The sequence below is a fragment of the Pavona decussata genome, unplaced genomic scaffold (genome assembly GCF_977016875.1).
Source record: "Pavona decussata unplaced genomic scaffold, jaPavDecu1.1 SCAFFOLD_72, whole genome shotgun sequence".
In the NCBI taxonomy this organism is placed as follows: Eukaryota; Metazoa; Cnidaria; class Anthozoa; order Scleractinia; family Agariciidae; genus Pavona; species Pavona decussata.
Window position 1 is genome coordinate 2,145,104 of NW_028145491.1, and position 10,159 is coordinate 2,155,262.

Here is a 10,159-nt window from a genome sequence, read left to right on the forward strand (position 1 = left end):
GGACGATCGATGCAGGTCATTTTAACAAGCTCGTAAGTGCAAGACTGACTTCATTATTTGGAAGTTAGCCGCGGTGCAACTTAACAGACTATTCAAATTAGGTTTCGAGGGCTTTCTGAAAGCGAACTCGTATTCAAAAAGTAAATTCTGATTTCGGCAGTCAAATCCATTACTAGTGGAAAATTACTAGTGGAGGGTACCAATTTCTTTCCTATATTTTGATCAAAATTGCGTTTTGGCCTTACTAGCCGAGACCAAGACAGTGTCTTTTGACCTTATGTGGTCAACAACAACAACAACAACAACAACAAAATAATGAAAAGAAAAGACTAAATCAATAAAAGAAAATAAAAGAAAAGAAAATTTCTGTTGTATTCCGGTGCTGTAATTGAACAAGTGATGGTATATTACGGCAACACGCGAAACGATCGCCTACCCAGCGCTGTTTCTTGGGGTTTTTCAGAAGGTGTAGAACCGGGACTGAGTAGATTGTCAAGATGGCGGCAGGTTAGCAGGTGTTGAATAAACGGGAAACGGGGATTTCAAACAGCAAAAGGAGAAGAAGAAGAAGAAGAAGGAGAAGAAGAAGAAGAAGAAGAAGAAGAAGAAGAAGAAGAAGAAGAAGAAGAAGAAGAAGAAGAAGAAGAAGAAGAAGAAGAAGAAGAAGAAGAAGAAGAAGAAGAAGAAGAAGAAGAACTGAAGAAGACACAGATCAGAAAGTAAGATTATAATTTCATTCAAGTGTCGATTAAATTCAGCTTTATACTTCAGACAATTTCATTCGAGTAATCGACCCCTATGTTTTCCATTGCTCATGGAATATCAAAAAAAACATTCAGTGGATGAAAATAAATTTTTAGTTTTTCACTAAACCGGGATATAAATTAAAATAGGAAAATTTCAGAGAGAGACTTTCAGACCAGTTTACGTCTTGATTTAAACCGAGGAAAAGCTTTTCATGATTTTGCCGTCAAATTCTCCCACGCCGGTACGAGACGTAAACTGCTTCAAATTAAAATAAAAAGCGGGAAAGAAAAAGAATGTTAAGCTTAAAATAACATAAGAACTATTGTCTGAAATCACATCGGCACTTCGTCAGATTCGTCAGTGCTGGGCAGTGCTTATGTGTTCTACAGTGCAGAACTGAGTTTCACGTTTCATATGATTACGGTTATCGAAGTTCGTATAATTACCTTTTCAAAAGACCTCTTAAACTTTCCTGCTCTCTTTTCTCCATGAAACGAAGCTCCAAAACCTTCACTCTCCTGCTCTGGTGAGACCAGAAGAAAGATGCTCACAAACAGAATTGCCGATGTTGATTTCATTTTCTGGTTGGTGATCTTTGGTGTGTTGTGCTGAATACTGTGCCGTATCTAAAACAAACAAAACAGTTTTCGTTTTAATTTATTAAAGCCAAGGGTGCTGTTCAGTTAACAGGAAATTACCATTTAAAGAGTTTTTAGGGAGTGCCATTTGTAAGGTATTATTCTAAGATGGGCGTAAATTACAATGAAAGCGAATTACAAAACAATGCCCGCACACTAAAAAAAGCACAGTGTATCAGCTGTGTTCATCAATTAGAAGTTTCCACTGGATATTAACAAGGTTTGTTAGATAGTGCGAGGGATGATGATTCGTCCATTTTCATAACTGACTGCGTGGTTATTATTAATTTTAGCAGACAGATATGGAGCTGAGATGGTGTAATTAGAGCAGAAACTGTAAATTTAAATGTTGTTTCTTCGGCACCTGACCGTACTGGCATATTGCGAAACGTTTTATATGACACTCCCAGGCTTTTGTTTAGGCGCTGTTATTACTTTTTGAAGCCGGTTTTTTTCCCGAAACGGCGAATTGAGATAACAGCTTATGTTTCCAAAAGGATGATAATTTTTGAGAGTGTTTTAGGAAGTGATTAAACATGGAAATTTGTCGCACAGTGCTAGACATAACCTGCTTGGAACTAGCTTAAATTAAAAACGGACAAAAATGTGTTTAGGTCAGCAAAATAGCTGCAATTGTTACCCTACATCAGTGGTGACCGATTCTGCTAATTTGCCGCACGGCCGGGAGGCACTGAAATTAACAATACAAAATCATTTTGATTAAAAAGATGTTTTGAACGCTCGAAATAACTAGAATTGTTACCGTAGCGACACGTTGATGAAAAAACATACATATAAGTACTTGTTCTAACATGACCGTAGGTTGTGGCGTAAAACCTCAAAGGTTCATTTCAATGAATTTCTGAATCTGCTCGGATTGTCACAGAAATTTGGATTTAAACAAAAATAAAATCTACAGTTTTCTTCGACAAAATATCAACTCAAAATTTCTTAACACTGAAAAGCTTTCGTTTCGTAGGGGCAAATATGTCGTTAAAAATACGGGAAAAGGTCAGCCTAGTATTTTCGTAAAATCCACGTCAGCTCGATAGAATTCGGGAAATAAAATTATTTTCCTAAAACTTTGTTCAAATAAACTTGCAGCTAAATCATCAGAACAGATCAATCCGCATTAGCTTACACAGATGTGTCCGTAACTGAGCTCAAAATTATCTGGGAGTGCCCCTGAAAACATGACTAATTGTGGGGCAATACAAATGATGGTAATAACGACAACATCATGGGTTTAACAAAATATCGCTTCAGGTCAAGATTTGCCGGCGCCTAAAGCCGTTAAGCGTTGCCTTTTGTGGAAACTGTGAACTAACTCAATCAGTCAAGAACTGGTCCCAGTTGTTTTGAGAGTGGATAATTTTATCCACTGGATAGGTCGCTATCCGGCAGATGAAATTGGTGCAAGATTTTCCCGATAGCCCTATAATTTGTGGATGGAGTAGAAGCATATGTCAAATTTAAGTATGGGATTATGTGGAAAACTGGCCGCCAAAAGCGTTGGTTGGAGTACATTTCCTCCGCTAGATAGTGACTTATCCAGTGTATAAAGTTATCCGCTCTTTGAGCAACGGGGGCCTGATTGTCAATGTTGATACGAAAAGCCAATCTAGACCTAGACTGCAAGCAGTCCCTTTCTGGATAGTCGAGAGGTCGCACGAAACAGCTGAGCGCGAAAAACCTGGAGCAAACAAGCAAACAAGAGGGGGGCTTGGGGTCTCTTTTCGTTTATTTCTCCTCGCTCCAGTCTCGCTGCGCTGTGGACGCACCCTGACTCGACTGACCAGAAAGGGACTGCATGCAGTCTAATCTAGACCAAAAAACAGCTTCACTGATCCATATTGAAGTGCATTTTCCTTTTAAAAAAGATTTAATTCTAAGAAAATTCTCTTGTTGATCCAAAACACAAAATATCTTCTCCGTTCCTAAAACTTTTGCATCTTCTTTCATGAATCAGCAAATACTGTAAACTTAATTTCTTTGTCAAACATGCTCGCAAAGGTGTAAAGGTACACTCACAAAGTTTGGAGAGGCCCTGCTTTTGTCACGGCGCAAATGCTGCTTGCAGAGATTTCGTACTAGGTGCTGAGCAAATGTCTGAACTTGAAAGAGGTCTTAAAGTGGAACGAACTCAACCGGGTTCACCGGAAAAACCGACACTTTTAAATTTACAGAAATGTTCTTGTTTTAGATTGGTTTACAAACTACCAAAGCCAGACCCCTTTGTTGTGAACGTGACTTGTGATTGGCTTATCAATGTTGGGTGGCCCCGGTTGATTTCGTTGCACTGTAAATGGGTCTCACCTGATGCCTTCAGTAGATTATAATTCGCCAAAATTGTAACCATGATTGAGATATTCCGCGTTTGAAATGATAATTGAGAGCAGTACAATTAACTGCTAGGTGAGAAATGGCCGAAAATTTAACTGATAATTGTAATCCAGCATCCTATCCAGAATTCCTTGAGGTGCCTCAGTATTTGCTTATGTTTTACGAAACAAAGAGCTTCTACTTTCAGTATTCAATCGGTTTTGTCTTCATTTCTGATATAGATAATTAAAATAACACTGAGCCAATTAAAGTAAGTATCGCTTTATTTATCTATATTTCTACAGCTCCTTTACGATGCTCATGTGTAAGTTTACATTGGAGTGCTTTATTGTTTATAGTTACGTTTAAAAGCGTTCAATTTTCAATAACAATTTCGAAAAAATGAAAGAACAACTTTCTTCCTTAGTCGTTTGCTTCAGTCGTCTTCCATTTCCCGGTCGCAATTCATGTTAGTACACTCCCTCTGCACAAACTGCGTCAATAGTCCAGCGCCGGCATCTCCTGGAAGAAAAAAATTTAACCGTTCAGTAGATCAAAATATTTTTTTAGGTTCTCTCAAAACAGATCATTAAAAACCGTTCAGTTGTTTTAATGAGTTGGGAATTTTTCTAAAGAGTTCCAGGAAGTAATGAAACACGTTTTTAAAGACTGAACAAGTACAGAGTTAGAAAGTTTCAGTGAGGAGTCCAGAGAGTTCCAGATATTCACTGTTCTGCAGTACTAAAACGTGTTCTGGCCTCTACTGAGCTGTTTTGTAGAGAGGAACTTTTGGGAGTTGCTGATGTTACGGCTACTGATCTCTGCACGCTTGATTTATTTGTTAGTGCTGATAACTTTCACCTTGCTGGAGACCGGTTAGCGAAAAACAGACTGAGTTTCAAATTAATGTGGAGACTATGCTCGGGACTATTACCTTTTTGGCCTTCCCGATTCGACGAATGGTCCATCCAATATTTTATTCACTCTCCTGTGCTGCTAAGATAAAAAGTAGGAGTGATGATTAAAAAAAAAAAAAATGGAGGGTTGATTTCATTTTCACCTCAATTATCATGGCTAGGATTATTCTGATGTTACGCCGTGTGCAACGTTTGACTCCAAGACAGTTTTAACTTGGAATTTTTAAGAGCTTAGGGACCGATTATTTGGCAGGAAGTTGTAATCAACAGTGTTGATCAAGGAATGGTGATTGCTAGTGATTAACTACGATGGACGTGATTTTCCGTGTAAAACAGAACTACACAACAAAGTCAGCGTACATGAAAGCAGACTGTCGAATACACGATAACAAATTGACAAGGCTTCTTCAGAAGAGGAAAGGGTATTTTGCCCTTTATCATTGCTAATTGCGTGCATATTATCGCATTTTTCATTCAAAGTTCACACACTGTGTCGGTTGTTATCAAGCAACAGCAAATTTTAACAGGGAATTTATTGGTTACATTTGAATAAAAATGATTCCACCTCAAGCATATCAAGGCTTGACCTGGCTGATCATATGGCGTTATTCTATTCAAACCTGAATCTTGGCAAGCAGTTTTTTATCGGTATCCTGGACAATGAGCCGAACTTAATTTGAATTGTGGCCGACCCAAATCAAGGCATGAACTACTCCTGTTGATTCAGACGCCGAACTTTTCAGGTGTCAAATGCAATTTTTCCGCAGAAAAAAAAAAAAGTTTTAACACATATGTTAAAAGGATGAAAAAAATTATCCAAAAATTTGAAATATTCTTTGTTGTAACCAGAGAGTACCCACGAGGTTGGGGTTTGCTTTGAGGCTGCGGACTGACGCTTGGAGTTTTCAGTCAATCGCCCGGTGCTGTTATATTTATAAGCATGATACAAGCTTGGACTAAGTTTAGAATACAAATGTTCTCGTTTTCAAAAGCACTCTACTTAAGTTACTTGAGATGGGAAGATCGGTTCATGCACTGAAATTTTAAATTGAAATCTTAAACTTTTAAAAGCAGCATGGTAAAGTTCTCTGAGGATAATAACCGGCCCGCTTTCCATCATAACCCGGTCAGTGATGGGTGTAAATTGAAAGCGGAAACTCTAAACAGATGTTCTAACCAAGAATGCATGGCTTGGATCTCGGAAAATTCATTCAATTTTCATTCAATCTGAAGGTGAACGAAACTAAACCACTGAAAAATACAATATAATCTTACATCTGCCGACTCAGTTTTTTGGCACTACCGAGTGATAATGCTGGAGAAAGATATTATTAACCAGTTTTATTTACGCTACCCAAAGTTAACACAAGCTATTCACACAATCACAGAAAAGTGAAAAAAAATTCTCCCAGGCTGTGAATTTTGTTTTTTTAGTCAGGAATTCATAGAAACTGCAAATTTAAGTGCTCTGTCCGGATCCTTGTTCAAATATACCACCCATATTTCGAAGCTTTTGGAGTCGCTTTAATACTGATACCCGGCTTTTGTTACCGACATACTGCTTGCAACTGAGTTTTCTTACTGAAAACTAACCAGGCAGGATCATACAGTGCAAACTTTCACGCAATTGAGTTCCATTCTTTGTCGTTCCACAACACACCAGGCTACTCCGTCCTTCCATGCTGGAAACGCTATGGGTAATGTTGCGCAAGACAATTGCTAGTGCCACAGCTACTTGTATGATATCATTATAAATATAAAGTTCTGATATAGTTACCTTTTTAAACAACTTCTTCCTCTTCCCTTGGCGTATAGTCCCTCCATAACCTTCACTCTCTTGTACTGCGAAGATTAGGAGGAAGATCGCGCACAATAGAACTAGAGAAGTCGGTTTCATTTTCACGTTAGTTGTCTTGGGTTAATCCAGCTAATGCTGTGAGCGCGGTGTGCAAGCTTATGGCTCCAAAACAGTTTTTAGTGGAATTTATTATCGTTTACAGTGACAAGGAATTGTCATTCATATCGTGTTAATCAATGACAACTCCTGCAAACTATATCCTAGCTACCAGTTATTGTTCTAAGATGGCCGTGAAGTGCTGTTTAAAGAAAGAAACTACAAAACAAAGTTGGCAAAGCAGAAAACAGACTCGGTTTAAGTTGTGATCAGCTCATAGCACTTAGAACTTTCCACTGAATATTAACATGGTAGTTCAGCCGCTGCCGAGTGTTTCATGACTTTCCCTTGTTCATTGCTTGTTTATTATGGAATTTTCCATTCAATGTTCTGTCAGCTGTCATTGGTATCATGCAACAGCTACTTAACATTGAACTTCTGTAAAGGTTTTACTTAGATAAAATGATTCAGTACTGCGATATCAGTTTCTTTGTCTTCCAGTGGACTAAATGTTTTACCTTGGAATATTGAAATTGTCAAAAACTGACGTAAAGTCTCTCAGAGCCGGTTTAAAATATATTTTTTCCTATTAAAAGGCTCCGTTCTGGGACCCATCTATCCAAATAATTTCAAGAAATTAAAGCACTAAAAACATATCACAACCAAACACGCGGTAGTTTGCCTAAGTTTATTCGCTCATGTTTTTCATTCTGTGGCAGAAAAATGATTTTACTCTTCACCAGTCCGCCGGTTCCCGGTTGCAATTCAGGACACGTGCAGCTGCGCACAAACTGCGACGGTCGTCCAGCGACATCTCCTGAAAGGAAAACCACGATTCGTTGGAAACATGAGGGTCGACTCACTTGAGCAGTCTCGAGAAAAATGCTGAATTTCATGGTCACTTCATCTTATCGTCATGCTCTGTTGTTCAGTGTCTTTGATTCCCACATCTTCTCTTTATATCCCGGTTTACTTTAATTCTTGTGTGTTTGAAACTTCACCCTTGCAACCCCGTAATCTATTCTAATAGTAGGCTACCACTGAAAACACTCAAGAAACGCAGGGTGGACGATCGATGCAGGTCATTTTAACAAGCTCGTAAGTGCAAGACTGACTTCATTATTTGGAAGTTAGCCGCGGTGCAACTTAACAGACTATTCAAATTAGGTTTCGAGGGCTTTCTGAAAGCGAACTCGTATTCAAAAAGTAAATTCTGATTTCGGCAGTCAAATCCATTACTAGTGGAAAATTACTAGCGGAGGGTACCAATTTCTTTCCTATATTTTGATCAAAATTGCGTTTTGGCCTTACTAGCCGAGACCTCTGACCTTATGTGGTCAACAACAACAACAACAACAACAAAATAATGAAAAGAAAAGACTAAATCAATAAAAGAAAATAAAAGAAAAGAAAATTTCTGTTGTATTCCGGTGCTGTAATTGAACAAGGGATGGTATATTACGGCAACACGCGAAACGATCGCCTACCCAGCGCTGTTTCTTGGGGTTTTTTAGTTGGTGTAGAACCGGGACTGAGTAGATTGTCAAGATGGCGGCAGGTTAGCAGGTGTTGAATAAACGGGAAACGGGGATTTCAAACAGCAAAAGGAGAAGAAGAAGAAGAAGAAGAAGAAGAAGAAGAAGAAGAAGAAGAAGAAGAAGAAGAAGAAGAAGAAGAACTGAAGAAGACACAGATCAGAAAGTAAGATTATAATTTCATTCAAGTGTCGATTAAATTCAGCTTTATACTTCAGACAATTTCATTCGAGTAATCGACCCCTATGTTTTCCATTGCTCATGGAATATCAAAAAAAACATTCAGTGGATGAAAATAAATTTTTAGTTTTTCACTAAACCGGGATATAAATTAAAATAGGAAAATTTCAGAGAGAGACTTTCAGACCGGTTTACGTCTTGATTTAAACCGAGCAAAAGCTTTTCATGATTTTGCCGTCAAATTCTCCCACGCCGGTACGAGACGTAAACTGCTTCAAATTAAAATAAAAAGCGGGCAAGGAAAAGAATGTTAAGCTTAAAATAACATAAGAGCTATTGTCTGAAATCACATCGGCAACTCGTCAGATTCGTCAGTGCTGGGCAGAGCTTATGTGTTCTACAGTGCAGAACTGAGTTTCACGTTGCATATGATTACGGTTATCGAAGTTCGTATAATTACCTTTTCAAAAGACCTCTTAAACTTTCCTGCTCTCTTTTCTCCTTTTAAACGAAGCTCCAAAACCTTCACTCTCCTGCTCTGGTGAGACCAGAAGAAAGATGCTCACAAACAGAATTGCCGATGTTGATTTCATTTTCTGGTTGGTAATCTTTGGTGTGTTGTGCTGAATACTGTGCCGTATCTAAAACAAACAAAACAGTTTTCGTTTTAATTTATTAAAGCCAAGGGTGCTGTTCAGTTAACAGGGAATTACCATTTAATGAGTTATTAGGGAGTGCCATTTGTGAGGTATTATTCTAAGATGGGCGCGAATTACAATGAAAGCGAATTACAAAACAATGCCCGCACACTAAAAAAAGCACAGTGTATCAGCTGTGTTCATCAATTAGAAGTTTCCACTGGATATTAAGAGTTATTGTCTGAGAAAACCAGGCAGGTGGTCAAAGATCGGGGTCGGCCAAATCATTCCATACTAACATCATAGATAGGTTAGGTGGACTTATGGATAAATATACTAAAGTTTGCTCTTCAAGTGTTTTGGTATAGGAGAAATGAGATCCACTCTCCATCACCCCCTCAGGTTCTAGTTTTTCTGGTAAATTTGACCCAAATTTGACAGCCAGCAAAAACTGTAAAATTTAGCGAACGGAGTTCATGTTTTGTACCTGATATAAATAGACATTGAACTTCTTGTAAAAAGCCAGAGATATGCGAAATAAGCAAAAGTCACTCTACAACATTTACTTTTGGAATACCTATATTTCGTATCTGCGAATGAGCAAGAAAATAGCCATTTTCGAACTCACGCAGAACACACAACTAAATCTTCAGCAAAAGCTGGATGCCAAAACCAAACACTCTTACCTTCCATCTATTAAAATCAGCAATAATCTTTTTGGGCCATTCAAACAGCAAGATGCTACATCACCTCCATTTCTCCTACTACTCGATGTCATGTACAGCACGACACGACGCAATCAATGTGCTGTTTAAGCCGCTCCTGGATTTCGCATTGGGTTTCTCTTAAGTTAAAAATATTCAGTTGATCAAATTAGTTCCACAAAAAATTCAAATCTCCTCTCTTGCGAATTTAACGGAAAGAAAATCAAGAAAACGCGAAAATAAACAAAACGACGCCATGTTGAATTTGTTCACTCGGGATAGACTGGGAACTAGTTGATTGGTTGTAAGGGAGCCAGGGGCTAGCCAAGGCTGGCCATAGATGATTGTTCCACGCTGTTTTTCATAAGTAAGCTTTTTGATTTAAGGAAGGCTGGTTTAGGCTCATGCCGTAAGTGGCAAGGAATAACAAACTATTGGGAAATGAAGATACCAACGAGAGTTACAACCATTTTCCTTGCTTATTAAATGGCCTACATGTTGTTATGCTTGCTGGGCAGGGAAAATCGTTTTGAAATTTAATCTGCATTTTGTGGGCTTTGATTAGGCGAAGTTTCTGGGTCAAG

The 10,159-nt window shown here is 38.4% G+C and overlaps 1 long non-coding RNA gene across 1 annotated transcript; it reads right to left on the minus strand.

The window, feature by feature from the left end:
• Nucleotides 1-7,191: 7,191 nt before the first annotated feature.
• On the minus strand, nucleotides 7,192-8,925 carry LOC146476925 (uncharacterized). Its single transcript, XR_014865454.1, has 2 exons — nucleotides 8,694-8,925; nucleotides 7,192-7,335 (listed from the first exon to the last, which is right to left on the minus strand). It is a non-coding gene; the product is annotated as an uncharacterized LOC146476925 (long non-coding RNA).
• Between the last annotated feature and the right edge of the window lie 1,234 nt (nucleotides 8,926-10,159).